The sequence below is a fragment of the Chiloscyllium punctatum genome, chromosome 11, assembly GCF_047496795.1.
Source record: "Chiloscyllium punctatum isolate Juve2018m chromosome 11, sChiPun1.3, whole genome shotgun sequence".
Classification (NCBI taxonomy): domain Eukaryota; kingdom Metazoa; phylum Chordata; class Chondrichthyes; order Orectolobiformes; family Hemiscylliidae; genus Chiloscyllium; species Chiloscyllium punctatum.
This window is the reverse complement of record NC_092749.1, coordinates 33,438,774-33,454,906: the sequence shown is the minus strand read 5'-3', so window position 1 is coordinate 33,454,906 and position 16,133 is coordinate 33,438,774. Positions and strand designations below refer to the sequence as shown.

At 43.4% G+C, this 16,133-nt stretch overlaps 1 protein-coding gene across 1 annotated transcript in view; it reads left to right on the top strand.

Annotated features, from left to right (window-relative positions):
• The first annotated feature begins 1,692 nt into the window (after positions 1–1,692).
• Positions 1,693–16,133, top strand: part of LOC140482658 (stonin-1-like) — a 106,821-nt gene continuing 92,380 nt past the window's right edge. Inside the window, exon 1 of the mRNA XM_072580161.1 lies at positions 1,693–2,470. The gene's annotated coding sequence lies outside the window, so the exon portion shown is untranslated. The remainder of the gene's footprint in view (positions 2,471–16,133) is intronic.

The window sequence follows — 16,133 nt, the reverse complement described above, 5'->3', positions numbered from 1 at the left end:
GATGCCAGTGTTGGACTGGGGTGTACAAAGTTAAAAATCACACAACACCAGGTTATAGTCCAACAGGTTTAATTGGAAGCACACTAGCTTTCGGAGCGCCGCTCCTTCATCAGGTGATTGTGGAGGACACAATTCTAAGGCACAGAATTTATAGCAACAATTTACAGTGTGATGTAACTGAAATTATACATTGAAAAATACCTTGATTGTTGAGTCTTTCATTTGTTTGAATACAACAGACAATCAAGGTATTTTTCAATGTATAATTTCAGTTACATCACACTGTAAATTTTTGCTATAAATTCTGTGCCTTACAACTGTGTCCTCCACAACCACCTGATGAAGGAGGGTCACTCTGAAAACTTAACCTGTTGGACTATAACCTGATGTTGTGTGATTTTTAACTTTGTTATTTTTTGTTTAAGTCTCAGAACATTTATTTGTAAAGGGTGGTAGGAACAATTGTGAAATTTTCAGGGTGATTGGATGTTTTAATTATACTGTGATACGAACCTAGTGATGGTGATGTTGATTAGCTTGTTATCACTGTGTCATAACTCTTGTTTAATTTCCTGCCTGGTCCTCATAACTCTTGACTCTCTTGTCAATCAACAATCTGTCTAACTGACCCATGAATATATGCAATGACCCAGCCTCTGCTCCTCACTGGAGAAGGGAAATACAAATATAAATGACCCTCTAAGAACAGAAATTCATCCTTATCTCTAGTTTATTTTGAAACTGTGCCCTCTAGTTGTATATTCACATGTGAAAGATCATCCTTTCAGCATTTATCCTGTCAACTCCCCCATCCCCTCCAGAATCTTATGTTTCAATAAGGTCACCTCTTATTCTCCTTAACCTCAATGAGTATTGGTTCAACCGGCTCAACATTTCCTCGGGGATCCACACATACATATGTACATTTGTAATAAGACTCCCTACTGTTACACTCCACCTTCTTTGTAATAAAGGCCAACACCCCATGTGTGCTTTCATTTGCTTTAACTTCATGATGATGTCTTTGTGAATCCTACAGTTGTAGTATAACGTTCTGTAATCTTTCCCATTACACTTTGTTAAATACATAACAATCTTCAAAGGGAATTGCAGCACTATGGGTACAGAGTAAGAGAATGGGACTGTTTCAAAGAACCAGTTTACACAGGTCTACATATTGATTCTTTTCTCTCTTTTTATCAGTTGAAGAAACCTCCACTTGGTATAAATGTTATTCCGCTGTTCCTTGATCAGTGTTTCTAGAACAATTTCCATTTGACTTATTTTGCTGAAATGGAAGCCTGATTGAAGGGCTGATTATAACACAAGCCACCACCAAAGCTAAAACCAGGTAGAAAGAATTAAGGTAAATTAGGAAGGTGTCGTGAATCAAGTGGATTTTAAAATATCTCTGCACTGTCCAGAGAGATACAAGACCAATTCCGTGAATCATTTTATTCTTAAACCATTTCAAGTCTTTTAAAGTGTTTGGATTTTAATTTGAGTCGCACTTTAAGAGGGGGCAGCGTACTTTGAAATATACGTTCATTACTCTTTCGGTTGGTGAATCTCTCAGCTAGCCTTACTTAAGGAAAGGCTTTGTTCTGATGCTCGCTCTATTCCAGAACTGGACTAGCTCCAAACCAATGTTATATACAGATTTCATTAATCATTCTGCACATGATCTGGTGTCTCTGGAGATTTAACATGACTTTTGCTTGGAGTCTGCTCGCTTAACATAATCTACCCCTGTGTTTGTAGCTTTTTAAAAAACTAGCAGATATTCTCAAATTTCCGACAGAAACGAACCCTTTCAGCAAATGATACCACCCCCACCCTAATCTACTGTATTGGCTTTGTTTGTTGAGAAATAAGGGTATCTTTCTTTTAGATGCAATGTATTAGGCAGTCAGACACTGTCTCTTGCAAAGTTGTGAGTGGTTAATGTGAATCTTGTCTGAACTATATAATCGTAAGATGTTTTCCAATAAGCAATGTGTGTGTGTGACTACATATACGCATCATGTTGCCATTAGAGTGAGCAGGAATGGACAAATTCGAGTTAATGAAATGTTTGACATTCTGCCTGCAGGGATATAAATGCGACCGCCATTAAATGTTTTCAAATATCTGTCTTTACAGAGGCTGGGTTGGAAGCACGTCAGATGGTGGGAAGGCTGTAATATGTCCTCTCCCTCACTGCTCTCTCCAGCTTCCAGCAATGCATTGACCCGCTTGTCTGCAGTTCAGCTTTAAACTGGGTTCGACAGCAGCTCCGTGCCATTTTGAGAAATTCCAGGGTTTCGTCTCTCCCTCTCTGTGAGCCGCGGCGTTTCATTGAGGAACAAAAACTGGAGAAGCGACTGCGCTTTAGAAACTTTTTGGATGATTAGTACAAATGTATATGGACAGAAACTGCTCCGGGGAAACTGCTGGGGCCCGAGTGAAATTGGAGACTTGACATTTGATCGTAAGTACGGTTGTTATATGCCATGTTTTTGTTTGCATGTGTTTATATTTTCTAAAAGAAAACTCCGTGAAGTTGAGGAACTGCACCAGGATCAGTCACGTTATACTCGGGTTAACTGTACGAATTTCTATAAGGCTGTGAGAGATGAGAAAAAGAATCTGAAATGTTGAAAATCGGAGATTTGGACCATGCAGATTAGCATCTGAGTGCGAGCATTCAGTGCATTAACGCCCCCAAACACCAATTTCCTGTGCTCTTTCGCCGAGGTGATTTTTCTAAACCAGGGTTCACTCTGATCAGCAGATCCCTTCGAACCTCTCTCAATGATCCAATCGTCTGTTCAATAGGCACTGAGTGTTAGCAGGCTATTCGACTGTGAAATGCATCGTAGCCAGCATTAATCTTGTCCTTATTGCACACTTTCAAAGCGGCTAAAGACCTGAAGCTGTAACAGTGGCCGCTTTCTCTGCTCTCTGTGGGCTAGGACCATGGGACCTGATAGTAATAGTTTGGAGTTTCTGGGTCAGACCCGGGATTTGCTGCTATGGATCACTCCGTTACATTCCGTGTTTAACCCGAAGAGCCGCCGAGAACGTTCTGGTTTTGTTTCCTTACATCAGGAGTTGATAACAGTCAAGTGGTAGCACTCATTAATATCATGTCCTTTGCTCACAACATATTAACATTCAGCCCCAACACCTTTCATGCAGGATCAAAATTCCAAGAAAAGTTTGGCTAAAAAAGTATTAAATAGCTGGCCATCTGTCTAGAAGTTGTTTCCAATGAGCATTCTTGCTGCAGTAAAACTTAATTTGCAAACTCTTATTCTCGTGAGGATATTTTTGGCTTCTCTCTTTGCAGGAAACCCACGAAATTGACTTCCAGTCAAGAGTGGGGGAGGAGGTGCAAGCACAGGCCGGTAGTCAACAAGAGGACTGTACTTAGCTCTGATAAAAAAGCTGGCATTTCCGGTCCCATCATTGACTCTGTTATCACACATGACTAATTTGAATAACAATGAGGTTTGCACCATGCATATCTGGTCTGGTGCTCCCAGTGACAAAAGGCTTGAGAATAGTGAGGAAACAGTGTCGGTTTGATAGATGGGGTGAATAAAAACATTCTTGTTGATGTGACAGTGGAGCTAGTCATGGATGGCTCTGCAACCTAAGTGTTATGTCTGGATTCAGCATGTAATTATCTTAAACACAACTGTCTGCAATACTGTTGGAACTGACAATTATAGCAGAGACAAACGTAATGAGAAGTTTGGAGTAGGTAAGAACGTTAACGCGAACCTCTAAAATATCCCTTGTGTGTGATGAGTTGACTGCTTTGAGCTGAAACAGATTATTTCATTGCAGTATGCTTCTTCAAACCGCCCGCCCCGCTCCAACGTCCTTCATCCCCAGGATCTGTGTCTAGGATAGGGAAGGACTGTAGATGTCATATGCGTGGACTTCATTAAGGCATTTCATAAGGTTCCCCATGGTAGGCTGGTGGAGAAAGTGAAGTTGTATGGGGTCCAGGATGTACTGGCTAGATGGATAGAGAACTGGCTGGGCAACAGGAGACAGAGAATAGGAGTTTCTCAAAATGGAGAACTGTGACCAGTGGTGTTCCACAGGGATCCATGTTGGAACCACTGTTGTTTGTAATATGCATAAATGATCTGGAGGAAGTTATAGGTGGTCTGATTAGCAAGTTTGCAAATTACACTAAGATTGGTGGAGTAGCAGATAGTGAGGAGGACTGTCAGAGAGTGCAGCAGACTATAGGTAGATTGGAGAGTTGGGCAGAGAAATAGCAGATGGAGTTCAATCCGTGCAAATCTGAGGTGATACATTTTGGAAGATCCAATTCAATAGCAAACTATATGGTAAATGGAAAAGCCCTGAGCAAAATTGATGTACAGAGAGATCTGGGTGTTCAAGTCCATTGTACCCTGAAGGTGACAACAGAGGTGACAATAGAGTGATCAAGAAGGCATACAGCATGTTTTCCCTCATCGGACAGGGTACTGAGTACAAGAGTTGGCAGGTCATGTTACAGTTGTTTTGGACTTTGGTTTGGCCACATTTGGAACACTGCATACTGTTCTGGTCACCACATTACCAAAAGGATGTGGGTGCTTTGGCAAAGGTGCAGAGGGGGTACACCATGATGTTGCCTGGTATGGAGGGCGCAAGCTATGAAGAGAGGTTGAGTAGATTAGGATTATTTTCATTCGAAATATGGAGGTTGAGGGGGTCCTGATTGAGGTCGACAGAATCATGAGAGGTATAGACAGGGTGGATAGCAAGAAGCTTTTTCCAGAGTGGCAGACTCAATTACTAGGGGTCACGAGAGGGAAAACGTTTACGGGAAATACGTGTGGAAAGTACTTTAGGCAGAGGGTGGTGGATGCCTGGAACACATTGCCAGTGGAGGTGGTGGAGACGGGCATGATAGTGTCATTTATAATGTATCTAGACAGATACATGAATGGACAGGGAGCAGAGGGATACAGGTCCTTAGAAAATAGGCGACAAGCTCAGATAGAGGATCTGGATCGGCGCAGGCTTGGAGGGCTGAAGGGCCTGTTCCAGTGCTGTAATTTTCTCCGTTCGTTTTGTTCTTTGGTAGTAGTTTCTGATGGAAATTGCATGTTGGGTGAGGTTTGGTTGTACAAAAGTGAAATCCAGCAAATGCTGGAAACTAGACATCAAAATAGAAAATGCTAGAATACTCAGCCAGTAGAGAAAAATAGTTTCAGGTTGTTGACTTTCCACAGAATTCTGAGTATTACTCTTTGCTGACTTCTTTCTCCCGCCACAGATGCTACCTGACTTCCAGAGTATTCCTGACATTTTCTGTTTTATTTCAGGCATAGTTGTGATATCTTCCGCAGCACTAATAGGCGCTGGGAAGGTATAGAATCATTCCTGCCTTTACATAAGATACCTGAAGATAAGTCACAACTACACGCTGAAAGAGATTCCTTCCTAGTCTTTGCTCAAGTATCCATGAAAATCTGCTTTCACATCCACATTTTCTTCCTTGGTAATTGTATTCGGCTCTAACGTCTTCCATATAATTTCAACTGAAATTCCGCCCTTCGTGTTATTGATCCACCCATAATAATAGGCATCTCCCAGACATTCAACATTCCTTGGACAGTTACTCTGTCTGTATCTTAAGATCCATTACTCCATGCCATGTGCTGCCACATGTACACTCTTCGCTTCAGAAACACCAACTCACTCTATCTTAGAGCTCTTCTGGTTCCCAGTTTCATTTCACCCTTTGTTTCACTTTAAGAAAAAAACTTTTCCCCTTTATTACAGAGGGACTTCAAGCTCCAACAATTAATGGGTCGAGGTGCTCCTCCTGCCCATTCTTCCTTTTGACTCCACTGCTAATCTTGCCTCTTGCAAACATTCATGCTGTTCTCCAACTTTGCCTTTTCTGACGATGAACCATGCGTCCTCAGCAAAAAACTCCACTTCTTTCCTTTAAGCCCTTATGCCCTCACCTTCATGAATTTTGAGCATAACTTTGGGCAGGACTCCATCCCCTTCTTAATGAACTCTTTCACCTCTTCAGTGTTTGCCACCACCTTGACTCTGATGATCTTCCCTCTACAGTTTCTCATGTCATGGTTCCCCAATCTCGAACAGCATACTTCTACTTCCTTCCCAAGATCCAGAAACAGGACTTCTCCATTGACCTATTGCGTAAGTTTGTTCCTGACCCAATGAACTGATTTCTTTCTAACTTGACACTTTCTATTATTAAAGGATAGGACACTCTGGAGGCAGGAAGCATGTTTCGGCTGATGTGTGAGTCCTGAACCAGAGGACACAGTTTAAAAATAAAGGGTAGGCCACTTAGAACAGAGTTGAGGAGAAACTATTTCACCCTGCCCCAGAAGGCTGTGGAGGCTAAGTCTCTGGATACTTTCAAGAAAGAGTTAGATAGAGCTCTTAAGGATAGTAGAATCAAGGGTTATGGGGATAAGGCAGGAACAGGATACTGATTGAGGATGATCAGCCATGATCATAATGAATGGTGGTGCTAGCTCGAAGGGCAGAATGGCATACTCCTGCACCTATTGTCTATTGACTACTTTTTATTAGCCCGTGTGCAGACTCTTTCTCGTATAGCTGTGGCATCTCCGATGCCCTTTGTCACTTTAAAAATTCCCAATTTCATAGCCCTCTCCTCTTAAATGTGGATGTCCAATCTCTCTGCACCTCCAACCCACACTAGGATGGTCTCAGGAATCTCTGCTTCTTCCTTGAATGAGGTTCAAACAGTCCTATCCTCCACTTGACTTAGTTTTTCTTCATTCTGAACAACAATTCCTTCAACACCACTCATTTCCTCCAAATACACATTGTTGTTATGGGTACTTGTACAGGTTGTAGCTATGCATACCCACTCACCCATTGTACTCTATGCTACTTTCTCCCCACCCCCACCCTCCTAGAACATAGAACATAGAAAAATACAGCGCAGTACAGGCCCTTCGGCCCTCGATGTTGCGCCGACCAAAGCCGACCTAACCTACACTAGCCCAATAACCTCCATGTGCTTGTCCAATGCCCGCTTAAATGACCATAAAGAGGGAGAGTCCACCACTGCTACTGGCAGGGCATTCCATGAACTCACAACCCGCTGAGTAAAAAATCTACCCCTAACATCTGTCCTATACCTACCACCCCTTAATTTAAAGCTGTGTCCCCTAGTAACAGCTGACTTCATTAGCGGAAAAAGGTTCTCACTGTCAACCCTATCTAAACCCCTAATCATCTTGTACACCTCTATCAAATCTCCCCTAAACCTTCTTTTCTCCAATGAGAAAAGTCCCAAGTGCCTCAGCCTTTCCTCATACGATCTTCCTACCATGCCAGGCAACATCCTGGTAAACTTCCTCTGCACTCGTTCCAATGCCTCCACATCCTTCCTATAGTATGGCGACCAAAACTGCACACAATACTCCAGATGATGCCGCACCAGAGTCTTATACAACTGCAACATGACCTCAGGACTCCGGAACTCAATTCCTCTACCAATAAAGCCCAGTACACCATATGCCTTCTTCACAGCTTCCTCTAGCTTATCTCTCCACGCTTCAGGCTCTCTGCCTGTATTCCTGATTGAGGGCTTTTGCCCGAAACGTCGATTTTGCTGCTTCTTAGATGCTGCCTGAACTGCTGTGCTCTTCCAGCACCACTAATCCGGAATACCTTTTTCTGCATACAACACATATTTCTTGTGCATCTTATTCAACTCTTTTTTTTCCAGTACATTGGTGCCGGAATGGTGTCATATCCTGTTATTGTCCTGAATGAAAAGACTTCATCACCATTGCTTCCAAATTCCACCTTTGTCCCACCTTCATATAGTTTATCTCTGACAATTCCCTCCCTCAACTTCTCCTTCTCCACTTCCAGTGATAAGCTAGCCACTCAATTCATTATTAACTACCTGACTCTCATAGCCATTTCAACTATACTTTCTCACTCAGTGCTTCTTCTGCCTCCATCACTGCTGTTCTTATGATGCAACCCTCTAAAACAGTATCTCTGAGCCGTCTTCTGGTTTCCTCAACCAAGGAGTTCTATCTTCGACTCCATCATGATTGCCAAGAGGCCTTGACTGTCCTCATTTCCTGAACTTGTGTTCCAAACCCTTCCCAGAACCATAATGGGGCTTCCCCTCTCCTAATTTTTGACCATAACTGCCTCTATATTCAACAATTTCCCACCATTCTGGCCACCTCCAAACACATCTTCCCATTCCCTTTTATCACTCCAGAGGGGTCATTTCATGCCTGATATCCTGGCCCGCTCCTCAGTCACCATATTCCCATCCTCCAACATCTCTTCAGTGCAAATGCAGGAGGTGTAACAATTGCCCTTTTATTTCCACTATCTTCACCTTCCAAAGGTACAACACTCCTTCCAAAGGAAACAGCAATTTACGCGCACATCTTTCAATCGAGTCTACGATCTTCGCTGCTTGCCATGTGATGTCCCCTACCTAAGGGAGCCAGAATGCAGATTAAGGTGACCTTTTTGTGGAACATCTCCATTCTGTTCTCATGCATGACCCTTGCTCTCACTTTGTCACCTCTGTCCTCAATCTACTGCACTGTTCCAATGAAGTTCAACATAGGCTTCAGAACAGCACCTCAAATTTCAATTAGGACCTGACTGCCTTCTGGATTCAACACTGAGTTCAACAATTTCAGACTGTAAACTCTTGACCCATTTTGTTTCCATTTCTTTGCTTTTTAATTTTTTTTAAGACAGTGGCTCATTCTCTCTCAGTAGCTCTTTTTTGGTTTTTTTTCTTGCTCCATCACCAATCCCTTTGCCCTAGAGGACAGATATTTCTGCCATTCAATCTCTCCTATCTTCTAACCTATCACAGGTCTTTTGCCCTTGTCCTGCTTTCCCCTTGCTTGAAACCGAGTAAGTCTCCAACTTTCCCCAGTCCTGATGAAATGTCATGAACCTGCATCTGTTTCTATACTGAGTGCCTAACCTTCAAAGTATTTTCTCTCATTTCCTGTATTGACCTTTAAAAAATTGATATTTTAAGGAAAGATGGTGATGTGTAAACCTCCATATTTCATGTACACTTGAGACCAAAATAATAGAACAGTATTTGGAAGCAGTTTTGAATCTGTTAATAGTTAATGTTGATTAGCTTTAATGGTAGAAGTGATTTCATTTGTGAGAATCTGTTTTGGTACAGAACTGGATTTATTATAAAAATTGTGGAGACTCATCCAGTTAGTTATGGCTAAGAAACAGAAATCTACAGATGCTGGAAATACAAAACAAAAAGCAAAATCAGCTCATTTATAGCTGCTGAAATGAAAAAGAATCGTGTGCAGCTGCTATCTTTGGATATTTGCAGCCCCTCTCTGGACACTCATTTATAAACTAGGAGAAAGTGAGGACTGCGGATGCTGGAGATCAGAGCTGAAAAATGTGTTGCTGGAAAAGCGCAGCAGGTCAGGCAGCATCCAAGGAGCAGGAGAATCGACGTTTCGGGCATAAGCCCTTCTTCACTCATATATAAAACCTATCCTTATGGAAATCAAAATATAATCATAAGGTTGTAATAAAAATGCCCAAAGTTCAACTCCGTACTTGTTCCATTTGCCTTTGGCTCTCTCATTGCTTAATCTCTTGCTTTGTTCTCTATTTGTTTGCCTGTTTTTCTAATTGCTATTTCCTCACTGTTTTGCAAGCCTATATTTGTCTGCCTGGGTTTGCTTTTCTATCTGCCTCACTCTTCCCTACTTCTCTTTTCCCAAACTATGCTTCTCTTCAGTTTGCACCAACCATTGATGTTTCAATGGTAGCTTCCTATTGTGCTCTGACTCCAGATATATTACACTTCATCTTGAGACTAAACTGAATAAGGGTCTTCCAAAAACATTTTAAACAAGCAAGTGGGAATTTTGTTTATAATTCAAAAGGAGAAATAATTTAAATGTGCATATATTGCGGCCCATGATAAAAAGTAAACCACCATTTAAAGTGGTCCACCAAAACAGTAATGTAAATTTTTCTTGAAGTGCTGCTTCTCAGCATTTGTTCTCTATCTCTTACATATGTTTTCAAGTTGTAGCGGAGAATATATAATATACACTAAAGACAGAATCTTTCAGAGCCCTGAGTGATGTGTGGGCTATGGCAAGATGTATGGCACAATTGGCAACAATTATGATGAGGGCCATCTTGAAATCAAAATCATCACATGCCATCTTTTATATTTTTCTCAAGTGATGTGGCCAGATTCTTGCTAGGCACTTGACACTCCCTGTATTTTGCTAAACATCTTTGTTAACATCACAACTCACCTCAATAATATGCAGACTCCTATCTTACCAAACTTACCAATCAAACTTGATGCTGGGAGAACTCGATATGGAAACCAGAGTGCATATGTGGCAGGTCAACCTGCCACTTACTCCAACAGCTGACTGTAGCCAAAGGATAGCCCTGGTCATAATCAATGGGCATTATCAGAACACATCCCTGTTTCCCAGGAATTGGAATTTGCTATTTGCTGACCAATCATGCCCATCCTGATACTTCAATTATGCATTGGCATTGCACTCTGAAAGTACAAACTTTCATTGTAAGGCACACAAGCAATCAACATTGATAGGCTGCAGCAGCAACACAGACTAGATTAGGTGACAATACAGGGAGAGCCAGTTGCTATCTTCGCACTCCTCATTTAGCACCTAACAGCAGGCTTGTAGCAACCCTGCCATGTCTTGCCTAATGATGCCAGTCACACAAATAGGCAACTTGCCTTGGTGCCAAGCAGTCCTTGGTCCTTAGGGGATGCACATCTTGCTGTGTGGTAGTGTGCTATATTAACCTCACACCTGCTCGATATGTTTGCAGCTTAGGGGGCTGCAGAACTTGCTGTTCATAGCGTTTTTTAAAGGGAGATAACATTGGTCACAGACCCCATGCAATGTACAGTTCCCAGGCTGCCTTCTCCCAAGCCACTGCACAGCATTGACTCTCTCTGTCACATGTCCTTGGCACAGCCACTGCTGGACAACTCTGACGAGGTGGCTCAGTGGTTAGCACTGCTGCCTCACAGCGCTAGGGTCCCAGGTTTGATTCCAGCTTCGGGTGACTGTCTGGAGCTTGCACATTCTCCCTGTGTCTGCCTGGGTTTCCTCTGGGTGCTCTGGTTTCCTCCCACAGTCCAAAGATGTGCAGGTCAGGTGAATTATATACTGGATTAGTGGTGCTGGAAGAGCACAGCAGTTCAGGCAGCATCCAACGAGCAGCGAAATCCTGCTGTGCTCTTCCAGCACCACTAATCCAGTATTTGATTTTCAGCATCTGCAGTCATTGTTTTTACCAGGTCAGGTGAATTGGCCATGCTAAATTGCCCATAGTGTTTGGTGCATTGGTTGGGGGGAGGTGGTTCTGGGTGGGTTGCTCTTTGGAGGGTCTGTGTGGATTGGTTGGGCTGAAGGGCCTGTTTCCACACTATGGGGAATCTAATCTAATCTAAACTAGATCTTTGAGCACAGAAGAAGCTAAACATTAGGCATTTGAACAAGAAAGTACTAAGATGTTACCAGGACCCAATGCTATGTGTATGCTTTGCTCCTCCTGCTTGTAGTTAGTGCAGTGGGCTCTCCATCCATTGAGCCTCATGGGTAGCCAGAAACTGATACCGGTTGATGAGAAACTCCATATCCGGTGCTACCAATGTGTCCTGAGCATGTTTTTCTCTCTCTCCCTCCCATAAAATCTCAGTGCACTTCCTGGTTCTGTAGCTGGGGTGAGAGAGCCAGCTCTGCTGGGAAGATAGTTGGTCCTGAGGCTTCATGGGAAGAGCCTCTGGTGCTTGAATTTAGATAGGCTAAAGATATGCTGATGGTTTTCTTCCCAGACACGTTGATTCTCCTCAGCCTAAACCATTTGGAGGAGAGCGGGCAGCCACCTCTGCAGTGTCCTGAGTGGACAGAGGGTTTGTGTGTGTTTCCACCTCTGGCTGTGTGCCTCTGTGTTGCCCTGTCTCCTTGAGGATGGGGCACCTGGACCTGTAACCCTGGCTTTGCTCTAGGGTCTAATGATTGGGACAATGAGAGTGTAGACATAGAGTCATAGAGATGTATGGACAGATCCTTCGCTCCCACTCGTCAATGCAACCAATCTAGTCCAACATGCCAGCACCCTGCCCATATCCCTTCAAACCCTTCCTATTCATGTACCCATCCAGATGCCTTTTAAGTGTTGCACTTGTACCAACCCTTACCACTTCCTCTGGCAGCTCATTCCACACATGTACCACCCTCTGCATGAAAAAGTTGCCCCTTTAGATCTCTCATATATCTTTTCCCTCTCACCCTAAACCTATATCCTCTAGTTCTAGACTCCCCCAACCTAGGGAAAAGACTTTGTCTATTTATCCTATCCATGCCCCTCACGATTTTATAAATCTCTATAAGGTCACCCCTCAGTCTCCGACGCTCCAGGGAAAACAGTTCCAGCCTATTCAGCCTCTCCCTACAGCTGAAACCCTCCAACCCTGGCAACATTCTTGTAAATCTTTTCTGAACCCTTTCAAGTTTCACACAATCCTACAGATAGGAAGGAGAGCAGAATTGCACACAATATTCCAAAGTGGCCTAACCAATGTCCTGTACAGCCACAACATTACCTCCCAATGCCTGTACTCAATACTCTGAACAATAAAGGAAAGCATACCAAGTGCCTTCCTCACTATCCTATCTACCTACAACTCTACTTTCAAGGAGCTATGAACCTGCATTCCAAGGTCTCTTTGTTCAGCAACACGCCCGAGGATCTTACCATTAAGTGTATAGATCTTTCTAAGATTTGCTTTCCCAAAATGCAGCACCTTGCATTTATCTAAATTAAACTCTACCTGCCACTCCTCAGTCCATTGGCCTATTTGAACAAAATCCCACTATAATCTGAGTTAACTTTCTTTGCCGTCCACTACACCTCCAATTTTGGTGTCATCTGCAAACATAGTAACTAGACCTCTTATGTTCACATCCAAATCATTTATATAAAAGACAAAAAGTAGAGGACCCAGCACTGATTCTTGTGACACTCCACTGATCAGAGGCCTCCAGTCTGAAAACAACCCTTCACCACCACCATCTGTCTTCTACCTTTGAGCCAGTTCTGTATCCAAATGACTAGTTCTCCCTGTTTTCTGAGATCTAACCTTGCTAATCAATCTCCCATGGGGAACCTTGTTGAATGCCTTACTGAAATCCATAAAGATCACATCGGCCGCTCTGCCCTCATCGATCCTCTTTGTTACTTCCTCAAAAAACTCAATCAAGTTTGTGAGACATGATTTCCCATGCACAAAGTCATGTTGACTATCCCTAATCAGTCCTTGCCTTTCCCTCAGGAAATGTACATCCTGTCCCTCCAACAACTTGCCCACCACCGACCACAGGCTCACTGGTCTATAGTTCCCTGGCTTGTCCTTACCACCCTTCTTAAAGAGTGGCACCACGCTAGCCAACCTCCAGTCTTCTGGCACCTCACCTGTGACTATCAATGATACAAATATCTCAGCAAGAGGCCCAGCAATCACTTCCCTAGCTTCCCACAGAGCACCAGGGTACACCTGATCAGGTCCTGGGAATTTATCCACTTTTATTTGCTTCAAGACAAGCGGCACTTCCTCCTCTGTAATATGGACATTTTTCAAGATGTCACCATCTATTTCCTTCCATTCTATATCTTCCATGCCTTTTCCAGAGTAAACACTGATGCAAAATACTCGTTTATATCTCCCCTCATCTCCTGCGGCTCCACACAAAGGCCAACTTGCTGATTTTTGAGGGGCCCTATTCTCTTCCTAGTTACCCTTTTGTCCTTAATGTATTTTTAAAAACTCTTTGGATTCTCCTTAACTCTATTTGCTCAAGCTATCTCATGTCCCCTTTTTGCCCTCCTGATTTCCCTCTTAAGTACACTCCTACTACCTTTATACTCTTCTAAGGATTCACTCGATCCATCCTGTCTATATCTGACATATGCTTCCTTCTTTTTCTTAACCAAACCCTCAATTTCTTTAGTCACCCAGTATTCCCAACATCTACCAGCCTTTCTTCACCCTAACAGGAATATACTGACCCTGATACTGTCAAAATTAGCTTTCCTCCAATTTAGAACTTCAACTTTTAGATCTGGTCTGTCCTCTTCCATCACTATTTTAAAACTAATAGAATTATGGTCGCTGGCCCCAAAGTGCCCTCCCACTGACACCTCAGTCACCTGCCCTGCCTGACTTCCCAAGAGTAGGTCAAGTTTTGCATCTTCTCTTGTAGGTACATCCACATACTGAATCAGAAAATTTTCTTGTACACACTTAACAAATTCCTCTCCATCTAAACCTTTAACACTATGGCAGTCCCAGTCTATGTTTGGAAAGTTTAAAATCCTCTACCATAACCACCCTATTATTCTTACAGATAATGGAGATCTCCTTACAAATTTCCCACTGACTATTAGGGGGTGTACAATAAGGTGACCAGTATGCCTCTTCAGCAGTCTCTGAAGGTGCTGGACCTGGCTCTCCATGGCAGCTGCCAACCTGTTGATGGAGGCAGCCCAACAGTTGCAGGATTTGCTGCATGGAGGCAGCTTCTGGGTAATGAAGGCCAATGTATGCGTGGCTGTCACTGCTGCATCATGCTGTGTGTTTAGATACAGTCCCTGATTGCACACATCACAGGGTCATCACCTGCCTGGGCCCAAACAGCGGTCTGGTCTCCAGCAGCCCTCTGAGTGCCAGTGGACTGGGCTGTCATTTCTTCCTCAGCCAGCTGTGGAATTGCCACTATGAGGTGCTCACCACATTGTACTCCCACACACTGTACTTCGATGATTTCCCCCAAAAGTGTCTGTCAGGGCTGATGGGTGGTGCAGGAGCAGCCTTGCTGATGTTTCCTCTTGAGGCCTTAGTACTTTTGTCCTGAGAGGTCCACAGCCAACCACCTCTTCACAGATGTCATAGAGTCTTCAGAAGGATTATGGGGTATCCAAGACAGAAGAGAGAGAAGCTATTATGGTCAGTGATTCAAATCACAATGGTGTTAACGGGAGACTGGTGGTGGCATGCAAAGTGATACTTACTGATTTGATGGGTCATGGATGTCTCACTATCTCCACAGGAGCAGTCCCGTGGTTCTGCAAGGGTCAGGAGTCTAAAAGGGGTGAAGGCATGGGTGTCAGACACCTCTCAACTGTATAAGCTCACTCTGCCCTTTTGCGGGCTGTCTTCTCTTGTAATGAGAAAAAGGGAGCGACTGAGTGAAATTACAGTGAGTTGCATAGCTGTCAGTGTTGAAACAAATGGGGCAAGATAATATACCAAATGAGGACCAAGGAGGCAACGTATAGGGCAAAGCAGGATTAATGGTATGGAAATGAAGGAGGAGAGAAGGTGAGGGAAGATATTGTAGGCAATAGTGGGAGTGGCAGAGCATGAGCCTTGGAGGGAGCAGTGACAGATAGAGAGTGAGTGTGACGTAGCAGAGAGAAGAATGCACCATATACTCTGGCATAGCAGGTAAGGTATTGCTCTTTCTGCACTGCTGGCCCTGACACCTGGGTCTGTGCTGGTGGTGCAGTATCTTCTGGCTGCCCTCTGGGAAGAGGACACTTCTTCATTGGTGCCTCCAGATCCCTGTCAAAGAATCATCATGCCATCTTCTTTTTCTCCGATAACATGTACAAACCTCCCTGTTGAACAGGGCAGCTTCAGATTGCCAGTGTTCATCTGGGTGTGTAGCACCCTTTTAAAGATGGCAGGGATGCTGGTGCTTTGGCAGATATCCACTGAGTGCTAAGTTAATTTGGAAATGTTATGTGGTAAGATAGGGCAGAAATTAGATGTGAGAGATGCCGTTAGTGCTGGGTTTGTAATTAATGTGGCGAGTTTAGTAAATTAGGACAGAAAACATCTCACTTTGAAAAACTCTCCAAGAAACTCAAAACAACTTGGATGTAGTCAAAAAAGATAAAATTCACCTACAAGGCACTGAAGAGATTGTTTCCTTTCTGCTGTCTGAAAGACATTGACATGTGCTGATGATTTCACAACGCCAATGGCCTTTTATACTGCCAGT